General features: G+C 40.5%; 1 protein-coding gene across 4 annotated transcripts in view; it reads right to left on the reverse strand.

Annotated features, from left to right (window-relative positions):
* Positions 1–12,701, reverse strand: part of ATXN7 (ataxin 7) — a 160,832-nt gene that overhangs the window by 108,031 nt on the left and 40,100 nt on the right. For 3 of the 4 annotated variants that reach the window (XM_070049967.1, XM_070049965.1, XM_051852241.2), the window contains exon 2: positions 8,583–8,671. The gene's annotated coding sequence lies outside the window, so the exon portion shown is untranslated. Of the gene's footprint in view, positions 1–8,185; positions 8,292–8,582; positions 8,672–12,701 lie in introns of those variants that run through there. The other variant, XM_070049966.1, reaches the window with a different exon arrangement.

Below are 12,701 nucleotides of genomic sequence, written 5' to 3' on the forward strand. Positions count from 1 at the left end.
GATTAGCCTAGTGAGCCGTGGCACCAGCCCACAAAAAAATTTTAAAAATTAAAAGACAACAAGTCATTGAGTTAAAAAAGAGAAATCATGATTTAAAGTTTTTATGTTGGGGCCAGCCCTGTGGCGCAGTAAGCTAAGCTTCCACGGGCCCCAGTTTGTGTTCTGGCTGTTCTTCTTCGGATCCAGCTCTCTGCTATGGTCTTGGGCCCCTCCTCCAACGTGGGAGACCCAGCAGAAGCTCCTGCCTCCTGGCTTTGGATCAGCCCAGCTCTAGCTATTGTGGCCTTTTGGGGAATGAACCAGTAGATGGAAGACCTCTCTCTCTCCCTCCCTCTCTCTCTAACTCTACCTCTCAAAGAAATAAAAAAAAAAATTAATAAAGTCTTTAGGTTGAAGAGTTTTAAAAACACAGAAAGGTTTAAGTTATAGAAAACGAATAGAGGCCAGAGCAGCGGCTCACTAGGCTAATCCTCCGTCTGTGGCGCCGGCACCCCAGGTTCTAGTCCCGGTTGGGGTGCCAGTTCTGTCCCAGTTGCCACTCTTCCAGGCCAGCTCTCTGCTGTGGCCCGAGAAGGCAGTGGAGGATGGCCCAAATGCTTGGGCCCTGCACCCGCATGGAGTCCAGGAGGAAGTGCCTGGCTCCTGGCTTCAGATCAGCGTGGCGCAGCGCACCAGCTGCAGTACATCAGCTGCAGCGGCCATTTGGGGGTGAACTAACGGAAAAGGAAGACCTTTCTCTCTGTCTCTCTAACTCTGCCTGTCAAACAAACAAACAAACAAAAAAACCACAAATAGAAAAGTTGGACCAACATTCAAATGTATGAGGAGGCTGACTACAGTATTACTGTACTACTGCACATGCAATAAAATGCAAAGATTGGACACACTGTTAGAAATAATTTCCTATGTCATCTTTGTATGCAGAAAGCTTTCATCAGAAGCTGTAAATATCATCATCATACAGGCTCAGCACTTCAAAGTATGGATTCTAGAACCAATCCATACAAACTGAATCCCATTTGTACAGCTGATAAACTGTGTAACTCTGGGGAACTCAACCTCTCTCTGTCTGTTTCTTTACCCATGATTAACAAGAGTCTTTTTTATGAGGAACATTATGATACTAATAGTGCAAAAGCACAATACATATGTGTCAGCTATTATCATGAGTAGCCTGTGTGTGCCATAGAGTCTGCCCCAATTCTAGTCTAGTTGTGCTATACTATCGCATAGTCTTGCTGAAGTGCTTCAGTTACGGCAGTCCTTGCCCTAACACTTTGGGAGGCTCCCCACTGACCAATGAAATTAATTAAAACTGTTCTCCTAGCATCAAGGCCCTTGATAGCTGGCTACCAGCTCAGCTCCACCACTTCTACAGTGTTCGATTCCAGCCTGCAGGTACTATATGGTCTAGCCAAAACAACTGATTTACTGCTTCCAATACGCTCTCCCCTTGGTTCCCAGATCCTAAGTCTTTGATCATATAGGTAATTCTATTTATAATTTAGTCCCTCCCTTTGCTGAAACTCAACTCAGGTCTCTTATAAAATTCCATTTCTTCAAATTCTTTCCTGATACCTTCCACTAAACACTAGGAAACTCATCTCCATCTCCTAATCATAGGACTTCAGGGAATGCAGTCAAAAGTACTCATGCATGCTCTGAAATCAAGATGCCAATGAGCTAAACACTTAAGTCATCTAGGTAGGGATCAACAGTTTACATTCCTAACATAAGGATGTCACTTGGAACCTAGAACCCACAAACTATCAGCAGTGTTGCAAACAGATCCCCAAATGGGACAGCAAAATGCCCTAGAACTGAATTCTAGGATGCACAGTTCAAGTGTATTAGTACAAGAAGGAAGGAACAATGCAAGATGTTTTTTCCTCCTTTGCACAGCAAAGTTTCAGCTCCAAGCAAAGCCACAGTCAACATATATTCTCCATATACCTTCTTTGCACCCCAATCCAATAACGGATCTAGGTCTGCACTGCTTTTCAAAGGACAGATTGTTCCATAAAAACCTGCATTCCCTTCCCGCCTACAAATTAAAGCCTTCCCTTTCCTGGATGAGGTAAAAGGTCTACAGATGTCACTACTTTGTCACAAATGTGCTTGAATGACTAAGAATGAATTGGGTTCCCCTTCCCTGCCTTCCCCCAAGTCACACACACACACAAAGAAATTCTCAAGTAAGAGGTGCGATCTTAACCCAAATGACTTTCTAAACCTTTCTTCCCAGCAGCTTACAATTATTACACTGCCATTGCCATTCTGATTTTACATACATGGCATAAAAAATGGCTCTCAGCAAAGTTTCTGACTTTTTATTTTGACTCATACTTTTTTTTTTTTTAAAGATTTTATTTATTTATTTGAGAGGTAGAGTTACAGAAAGTGAGAGGGAGAGACAGAGATAAAGGTCTTCCTTCCGTTGGTTCACTCCCCAGATGGCCACAACAGCCAGAGCTGTGCCAATCCGAAGACAGGAGCCAGGAGCTTCTTCCAGGTCTCCCGTGCATGTGCAGGGGCCCAAGCATTTGGGCCATCTTTTACTGCTTACCCAGGCCATAGCAGAGAGCTGGATTGGAAGAGCGGCAGCCGGGACTAGAACTGGCACCCATATGGGATGCTGGCACCGCAGGCGGAGGATTAGCCTGCTGTGCCAAGGAGCTGGCCCCTCATACTCTCTTTTGATCAATGCAAAGTCTTCAGGTCTTGAAGACCTTGATCTTTTTTCCAGGGCCCCTCCATCCCCCACAAATGCTCTAAGCAACTACAATCCAGTTCAGAAAACAAGGATTTTTACAAAGCATGAGGATTTTTCCAAATGGTTTCTGGGACAGTGGCAGCAGAATAGCAAATCTAGCTTCAATCAGACTTACCAGGTATTTCTTTTAAAAACAGAACCAAATATATAAGTTAGAATTCATCAAAGTTAAACTTTTATGCTTCAAATACACCATCAAGAAAGTGAAAAGACATCCACAGGACAGAGAAACTTTTTATAAATCATTTATCTGATAAGAGACACACCTAGAATGCAGAAAGAACTCTTACAACTTAATAACTTTTTTTTTTTTTTAAAGATAGAGGTGTGCATATGGCAGAGGAGTAAGCTGCCACTTGAGATGCCTATACCTCGTATCAGAGTACCTCCTCTCACAATCCAGCTTCCTTTTACTGCACCTGAAATGAATCAGGAGCTATTCCAAGTTCTTGAGTTCCTGCTCCCTAAGTAGGAGACCTGGATAAAATTCCTGGCATCTGGCTTTGCTCTGGCTCAGCAGCTGTTTTAGCCATTTGGGGACTGAATGAGCCGATGAAAGATCTCCCTCTCTCACCAGTCCTCCCTCTCTGTCACTCTGCCTTTCATATCAATCAATAAATAGATGACTTTAACAAAATTTTTAAAGATAACCCAACTTTTAAAACAGGCCAAAGGTCTCAACAGACATTTCTCCAAAGATACTACAGATCACCTACAGGTAAATGAAAAGATGCTCAGCACCACAAGTTATTATGGAAATGCAAATCAAAACCGTAAGAGATACTGCATCCAAAAGAATGGCTGGGGCTGGTGCTATGGTGTAGCAGGTTAAAATCCTGGCCTACAGTGCCAGCATCTCATATGAGCGCTGGTTAGAGTTCTGGCTGCTCCACTTCTGATCCAGCCCTTGCTAACGTGCCTGGCAAAGCAGTGGAGGATGCCCCAAGTCCTTGGGCCCCTGCACCCAAGTGAGAGACCTGGAAGAAGCTCCTAGCTCTTGGCTTTGGATCAGCACAGCTCCTGCCAGCTTGAGGCTACTTGGGAGTGAACCAGTGGATGGAAGACCTCTCTGGTTCTCTGTCTCTAGTGACAGAGACCTCTCTCCATAATTCTTTCAAATAAATAAATCTTTTTTTTTTTAAAAATGGCTGTAACGAAAATTAATGGGCATGTGTGGTGTAGCAGTTAAAATAAACTGTTAAGAACATTGGTGTCCCATGTTGGACTAACTTGGTTTAGAGTCCCAATTCTGGCTATCAATTCCAGTTTCCTGCCAATGGAGTCCCTGGAGGTGGCAGGTGATAGGGTCCCCACCACCCATGTGAGACACTTAAATGAGACATTTTAATATTTTATGATACCTTAACCTTTTTCAAATAGAATTATGTAGCATTTTACTTTTCGTTTTTGTCTGTTTTTGTTCTTTTCACAAATGAAAAGTATAACATACAGCGTCACAATCCAAATCAAAAGTGGACAGTCAAAATATAATTTTTTTTAAAGGGACATGCAAAAGATACCACACAGGGCCAACAGTGCGGCATAGTGGGTTAAGGCTTTGCCTGCAGTGCCGGCATCCCATATGGGCACTGATTCTAGTCCCAGCTACTCCTCTTCTGATCCAGCTCTCGGCTGCGGCCTGGGAAAGCAGTGGAAGATGGCCCAAGTGCTTGGGACCCTGCACCCCTGTGGGAGACCCAGATCAGGCACCTGGCTCCCAGCTTCAGATTAGCCCAGCTCCAGCCATTCCAGCCATTTGGGAAGTGAGCCAGTGGATAGGAAGATCTTTTTCTCTGTCTCCTCCTCTATGTTTAACTCTACCTATCAAATCAATCAATAGATAAAATTTTTTTTTTAAAAAAAGATACCATACACATAGGTACCCATTTCTGTGAAAAACAAGAGATAATGATGACAAGTTTGTGCATACAAAACAATTTAGATAAATCTAGACTTATGAGAAGTATAGGGTGAGAAAATTAAATTTAACATTTTAAATTTACATAGACTTTTTACTAACATTTACAGAGTAGATTATTTTTTAAAAGCATGCTTTTATAATCAGAGACTCTAATAAGGATATTTTCTAACAGAACAAGAAATCCTAAATTAATTTTGAGACTTTTGGGAGATTTCCACATAACTCAGTCATGTAACTAGTAGTAACAGATCAACTAAACCAAAGGCTGTTTCCTTTGCTTTAAAATAGCCTTCGGCTTGTACTCCCAAAGCACCAACATCTCTTCAATCTCCTCCTGCTTCCCAGAGTCCATGCTGCCATATTTCACAGGTGATAAGCTCCTTGACCTGGCAGTTAACATCTTTCACTATGCAGCCTAACCTTTTCCCACCCTTGTCACCCATCACTCCCCTTGCAATGACTTTACTCTAACTAAACCAGACAGCTGTGTCCAAGACATAAAATATATGTCCGTGAAAGTTTTGAGTACCATTCTTTTTTTCACAATAAAGGTAAAATTCACATGAACCACAATTCACTATTTTAACCATTTTAAATTGTATAACTTTCTGGCATTTTAGTACATTCACAATGTGGTGTGACCAACATCACTATCTAGTTCCAGAACATTTTCATCACCTCAAAAGAAAACCCCATATTTATTAAGTGGTCTTTCTCTAATCCTCCCTCCCCCAGCCCCTAGAATCAAATCTCCTTTCTGTCTTTATGGATTTGCCTATTACAGGCATGTCATATAAATGGACTCATATTATATGTGGATTTTTCTGTCTGGCTTATTTCTTTAGTAAAATGCTTTCAAGGTTCACCCATGCTGGCGCACGTATCAGCATTTCATTCCTTTTCATAGTTGAATAATATAGTAGTCACCCCTTACCTGAGGTTCAGTTACTAGGAGTCATCCTCAGTTTGAAAATGTTAAATGGAAAATTCTAGAGATAAATCTACTAAATTTTGAAGTGTGCACTTTCTGAATGACGAAACCTTGCATTGTCCCTGCTCCATCCTACCCAGGATGTGAACCATCCCTTTGTCTAGCATATCTGTACTGAATATGCCACCTGTAACAAACCAGTCATCTTGGTAAACGCATCAACTATCTTATGACCACAGTGCTTGTGACACTTACATAGTAGCCTATGTAATATCACAGTGCCTATGTGATTCAGCTCACATCCTCTTCTCAAGCAGGCAATTGTTTCACTACACATCATCACAAGAAGGTAGAATATAGCACAGTAAGATATTCTGAGACAGAGGGAGACAAAAACTATATTTATAAAATATATAGTTTATTATTTTAATTATTTTATTTTTAGTTACTGTTAATCTCTTACTGTGCCTTATTAATAAACTTTATCAAAGTGCCAGTTCTAGTACCAGCTACTTTACTTCCGACCCAGCTCCCTGCTAATATATACTGAAGTTATCAAAGGATTGTCCAAGTGCTTCTGCCCCTGCTACCAATGTCAAAGACCCAGATGGAGTTCCAGGCTCCTGGTTTTGCCTAGTTCAGCCCTGGCTGTTGCAGGCATTTGGGGAGTGACACAATGAATAGAAGATCTCTGTCTATGTCATTCTTCCTTTCAAGTAGATGAAAATAAACATTTCTTCAAAATTTCAATTAGAGAAATACATTCAAGAGATCTACAGCACAACTTGGTGGCTATAGTTAATAAAATAAAATAAAATTTAAAATTGCTAAGAGTAGACCTTAATAAATGCCCTTACTATCAAAAAATGCTAACTATATAGGATAATGTATACATTACTTAGCTCACTTTAGTCATTCCACAGCATATACAAATTTCAAAGCAGTATGTTGTATGTGATAAATACATGTAATTCTAATTTGTCAATTAAAAAAATAAGGTAAATGCCAATTCAATGTCAGAGGTCTTTGTCCCTTTGATTTATTAAATTATCCCCACTGCCCACAAGAGAATATAACCTGTAGGTTGTCACTAAATAAAAATTTGCTGAATGAATGAATTCTGAGCCTACAGTCAGCTGGTGCTGAGATGGAGCTGCCACTCTACATTGGTGATGGACTTGCCAGTTTCTCAAAGTTCGACCTGGCCCACTTTATTCTCCTATCTGTATGGTCCTTACACACCTTTGAGTGTGTGAATCCTTTTTCCTTGTCCCTAGTTATTTACTTCCTGGTATAAAATTAATCCTTTCATCAAAATAGTGTTCAAAAAGTGTAAGTCAAAATTGTAGTCCATGGAAATCACCTCCTATTATCTTTTTTCCACCAGGGGCAATCCCTAAGCACAGAGCAGAATCTCATTAAATCACTGAGGCCTTAAGAACTCTCTGGCATTCTGCCAAATGTATTCCTGCCTATCTTCTCCATGACCCCCACTATTTCCAGGGGCTGCTCATCCTACAGGATCGCCCTTTCTTCTTTGGCACCTGCCTGAAATTCCACAATGAATGTCACCCACTGTGATGACTCTGATGATCACCTAAGAATAACTTGGCATTGCAGGCCCTTCACCTTTAGTTCAGAATATTTTTAAAGCCTATATTGAAGGTAGAGACTTCATAAACCATCCAGATCCTTGTTCATCTAAATACTTAAAACAGAAGTACGTACAACCTCTTCCTGAAGTTCACTCTTTGATTTGGTAATGGTGAACATCTTCTAAGGATGAATATGAATGCATGTTATACAAAATGTTTCCAGTTTTACTATAATTACCTAAAACTGCTTCACATCTGTTGCCTAACTACATAAACTGATCAATTCCAAAGGCTCAAACTCCTTTGGTCTTTCCTGTTTGGATTCATTCAGTTTTATCCTTCAATGACTTTTACTGCATCTTAATTGCATCTTAACTTGTAAGCCCCCTCAATGCTTTCAGGAGTAGGAGGGAGAAACTTTTTTTAATCAAAATTCATCCAGTTTTTCTCCTTTTTCACATTATGTGAAATTTGGCCATTCTCCTTCCAAAACAATAAATGCACAATGGTGAATATATAATGAGACAGGCTATTAATGTAAGTGACTGTTTTTGTAAGGATCTAGGAATAACACAAGCTATATGATGGTTTATGTAAAGGCACCAGGCCCAGAAAGTGTGCCTGAAGAGCCTCCTGCCTGTTTACAGTCTTGCTTAGGACTTTTCTGGAGTCTACACTATTTAGGGAGAGAAAAAAACAAGAGCCAGGTGAAACGAAGCTAGAAAGAAACATAAGAACACATCTTGGGACAATACGCCCGGAAAAAGTGGGCATGTTAAGAGATAAAGAACTCCTACAGTCTTCCTGCAATTTTAACAAATGTGGGGGGGCAGGTAAGGATATTATTTAGCAGTGTCTATGTTGAAAAACACCTATTAATATCATACTCCTAAAATTAATGCTATTTTATGTTAATGAGATCATATTCAGGAGTACACTTAAAATTAGAGATCTTATTCAGATACCTTAATTTAAATGCAGTGTAAGGGAAGGCTTCTGGTGTAGCAGTTAAGACACTACGTGAGACATCTGCATCCCATATCATAAGTGCCTTAGTTCAAGTCCAGGCTTCTCTGCTTCCAATACAGCTTCCTGCTAACGAGAACACTGGTTCAAGAGCTTGGCTCCCTGTTACCCATGAGGCAGATCTGGATTGAGTTCTGAGCTCCTGGCTTTGGACTGGCCCAACCATGACTGTTGTTGGCATCAGGGAAGTGAGCCAGCAAATGGAAGGTCTGTCTGTCTGACTCCCTGCCTTTCAAATAAAAGGAAAAACAAAAACCAAAAAACCCCATTATCATCCCGTGGAAAACCGAAAGCGAGGCATTTATGTAGCTGTGCTATGTCAGAACATCCAGTTACCTTTTCTTTGGAGGACAGGCCAAATATCCTGATTGATTTATCAGTGACTCTTCATCTGCTGTGACTGTGGAAGCTCCTCCTTCTTAATGCTGTTCGGACACACACAAAAAAGAAAAAGAGCAAAGGGATGAAACAGTGGATAAAGCTAATCAGAAATGTATCATCTCATTAGTTGCCAGATGTTCCAAAATTATTATACGTGCTTTGAAATGTCATTGTTAAAATTCAGGGCTCTCTGCCAATTTTATAACAAATGCAACTCAGTTTCTTATTTTACAACGAATTTAATTGGCTATATTTACAATAAACTAGAAACAAATGACTATTCAATATGTATATAGAGTCAGTCTCCTGGGGCTCAAAATCACTGTGTATAATTTGCCACTAATGAGTTTTCACTTAATTTTTAAAACAGCTATTGAGAAAACCTGCTCCAATAAAAACTGTCAGAATCAGATTTTAAAAACACACACAGAACAAGATTATTTGGAGTGTTTACTCTGTCCGTCATCATTTGGCAGTTTATAAAAGTAAATCATAGTACTTTATGCAGGAAACAAAACTCAGTTAAACCATCTTACTAAAAAGCGCCAGGAAATTACGTGCTCCATTATCTTCACAGTTGTGTGCATATGTGTTTCAGATAAAATGCGGATACTATTTAAATTGGAGAGGAGTAGTGAGTTAAAGAGTCCAAGGACTGGAGATTTGAATACCAAGAGTTCGAAAGTAAGCTGATTTTCAAATTTGACATGTAAGTATGGGCAACAGCATAGTTCCAAGCAGATGCTGTCAAAGTACAAAGCAGAAGGCAGGTGACTTCACATGAAAAATTCACTTCTAATACACTTTGTTTCCTTGTAATCTTCACTGACTATACATCAAGGTCAAGTGGTAGGAAGACTGCTTTGCTCAACCTGTATTTTTATACACTCTAAATTGGTTGATAATCCAAATGTTTCTACAGCTTGAGACCTTAAGATACTATAAATTCTGAAAGTAGGTGACTGAAATTCCACACAATATTTTGAACACTCATTATTTTCTTTATTGGCTTTTAAGTTATTCCTGGACCATATCCTTTCCCTTTCCCTTTTTAATATGGTTTCAGGGGTGGGCATTTCGCCTGGTGGTAGACACACCAGATGAGATCCACCTGTCCCCTATCAGAGTGCCTGGGTTGAATACTAGGCTCTGGCTCCTGATTCAAGCATCCTGCTAATGCAGACCCTGGGGGAGGGGGCAGCAGTAATGGCTCATATAACTGCATCATTGCCACACATGTGAGAAAGTGCAATGCATTCTGACTCCCAGCTCAGCCAGGCCCAGTCTTGGCCACTGTAGGTATTTGGGAGTTAAGCAGGAGATGGGACCACTCACACTTTCTCATTCTTTCATTCTCTCATATTCTCTCTCTCCCTCTCTCCACCTGAATGTCTTTCTTTCTCTACCTCTCAAAAAAAAAAAAAAAAAAAGGGTGGGGGGGTGGGGGAGCAGTGCTGTGGCACAGCAGGTGAAACTGCCACCTGCAGTGCTGGCATCCCATGTAGTCACAGGTTCCATTCAAGTCTAGGCTGTTCCACTTCCAATCCAGCTCTCTGCTATGGATTGGGAAAGCAGTGGAAGATGGCCCAAGTCCTTCGGCCCCTACACCCATGTGGGAGACTTGGAAGAAGCTCCAGGCTTCTTTCTTCAGATTGCCTCAGCTCCGGCCATTGTGGTCATCTGGGGAGTGAACCTGCAGATGAAAGACCTCTCTCTCTCTCTCTCTCTCTCTCTCTCTCTGTCTCTCTGCCTCTCTAACTCTACCTTTGAAATAATATAAATAAATCTTAAAAAAAAAAAATGGGCAAAGGACTTGGACGTTTAAAAACAACAACAACAAAAACCAAAACCACAAACAAAATAGTCTGTTTATTTACACACAAAATGCTACTCAATAATTCTTAAAATAATTACTAAAATCTTTTTAGGCAGATGTTTCTCTTTTCCATACTTCTAACCCCTTCCTGGTCTCCCATCTTTTTAAAAATTTCTCTGATTTCCATTTTAGTGTTCGTTTTCTGCCTCACTTCCAATGAAAGCCACTATCTTGCCTAACATGTCCATCCTGAGCCTAAATTCATTTCTTTACAACCTAAACATTTTACAGCTATGCAAAATCACTCATAGTAAGCTACAAATTACTATGACTGACACGATCAGTAGTAAAGATGTTATGTTCACTATCTCTGATAGTGATGCCTTCAGAATAGACAGGAAGCAGCGGTGCAACACCGGCATGAGGATAGACTGTGCCTGTTCTTATTTCACTAGTTCAGGACACTTTTTCAGTTTTCCATCAGGACACTCCAGCTGTTTCTCCAAAGTACCCAAGGAAGTCATCAGATTTGGGGTACTATGAAATCTCCCCAAGGCAGTTCTGGCTTTAAAAGAATTCACCCTGTACCAGCCTGCATGCCTTAAAAAATGCTTTTCAGGAAATGCTATTCTTGGGGGAAAACGGTATGACAGTTACTAAAAATAAGCATTTAAAAACAGTAATTTCTTTACTCAGAAAAGGGGTCAGGAGTTTTTCTTTTTCTTTTTTTCTTTCCTTTTTTTTTTTTTTTTAACTGATCATCCCAGTTTTAATCAAGACACATTGGGAGTTTTTCTTTAGTAAGAAAAAAATATCTATTGGATGCTTGTACATATTCTCTTTGATCGTCACAACAACCTTGTATTCAAAAGAGCCATTATGATCTCTATAAGTAAGGAAACAGACTGAGCGAGGCCATAATCTGCTCAAGATTACCCTGCAAATCAGTGTTTTGAAATAGGAACTAGACTCTGGGCCTCAGACGCCCATCAGTTCCCTTTACAGTACACCAAACTGCCTAAACAGCAACTTCACTTTGTTTTGTGAAAAGAAATAGTTTAAAAAATAGACTGGGGAAATTTTTTGAAAACTGTAAAATGCGATACCTTTAATTCATTCATCACATACAATATCACAAGTATTCGATATGTATCATCTTTTTTAAGTTTCTCTTCAAAGGATGGCCAGTTAGAGGTAAGAAGAGGGGAAGGAAATAAGAATACATAACTGGAATGTTCTCCAAAGCCCTAAAAAGCATAAATCTGATTTAGTTAATTTTTTTAAGAGGGAAAGAGAATAAGATTATAGAAGACATTTTCTCTTACGAAGCTGCCTAGCCCATGGTGACCCTGTTTTTTTTTTTTTCCTAAGCACTGTGTAATTCTCAACCCCACGCCAAGTCGTATTTGTACTATGGGGTTCCAAACTCTTCTCCTGCTTTGACCAAAGCTGGCCACAAGACCAGTCTGAGACTTTTAATTTGTTCTCCCTGGAACCAAAAACTGTGAGGAAGAAGGTCTAGTTTGGTATAGGCAGCAACATACCACAACACACTCCCAGTCTATAGAAAAATACCAGTCAGTGGAGAGAAAACAGTAAAGGAACATGCCACTCAGATTGAATCTGACCCAAGAAGCCACAGAGCCCAGAGGAGAGTGAAAAACTCTGCCTGGGTGGCACATGGGCTTTCCTGTCCTGAGTCTAGTCCCCTAGAGACCAAAGCCAAGATTCTAAGAAAACCTGGACCTCAGGAGTAAAGGGTTCCCCTGTTTATGAGCTTCATGTATTTTGAACTGATTTCAGATAACTTCAACAAAAATAAACTTACCCAAGACAGTGAAAAAAATCTGTATTAAGAAACAAAAAGGCAAGGGTCAGCATTGTGGTGTAGCAGGTTAAGCTGCTGCCTACAATGTTAGCATCTCACGTACGTGCCATTTCGTGTCCTGGCTGCTCCACTTCTGATCTAGCTCTCTGCTAATGGCCTGGAAAAAGCAGTGGACGATGGCCCAAGTACTTGGGCTCCTGTACCCATGTAGGAGACCTGGAAGAAGCTCCTGGCTCCAGTTTTCACCTGGCCCAGCCCTGGCTGTTGAGGCCATTTGGGGAGTGAACTAGTAGATGTCAGATCTTTCTGTCTATGTCTCTCCCTCTCTCTGTGTAACTCTGACTTTCAAATAAATAAGTAAAATTTTTTAAAGGGGGGAGGCAGATATCACCAGAATTCATTATAAAAGCAGACACTGCAGAATGTCCAG

This window comes from Oryctolagus cuniculus, chromosome 10 (genome assembly GCF_964237555.1).
Source record: "Oryctolagus cuniculus chromosome 10, mOryCun1.1, whole genome shotgun sequence".
Classification (NCBI taxonomy): domain Eukaryota; kingdom Metazoa; phylum Chordata; class Mammalia; order Lagomorpha; family Leporidae; genus Oryctolagus; species Oryctolagus cuniculus.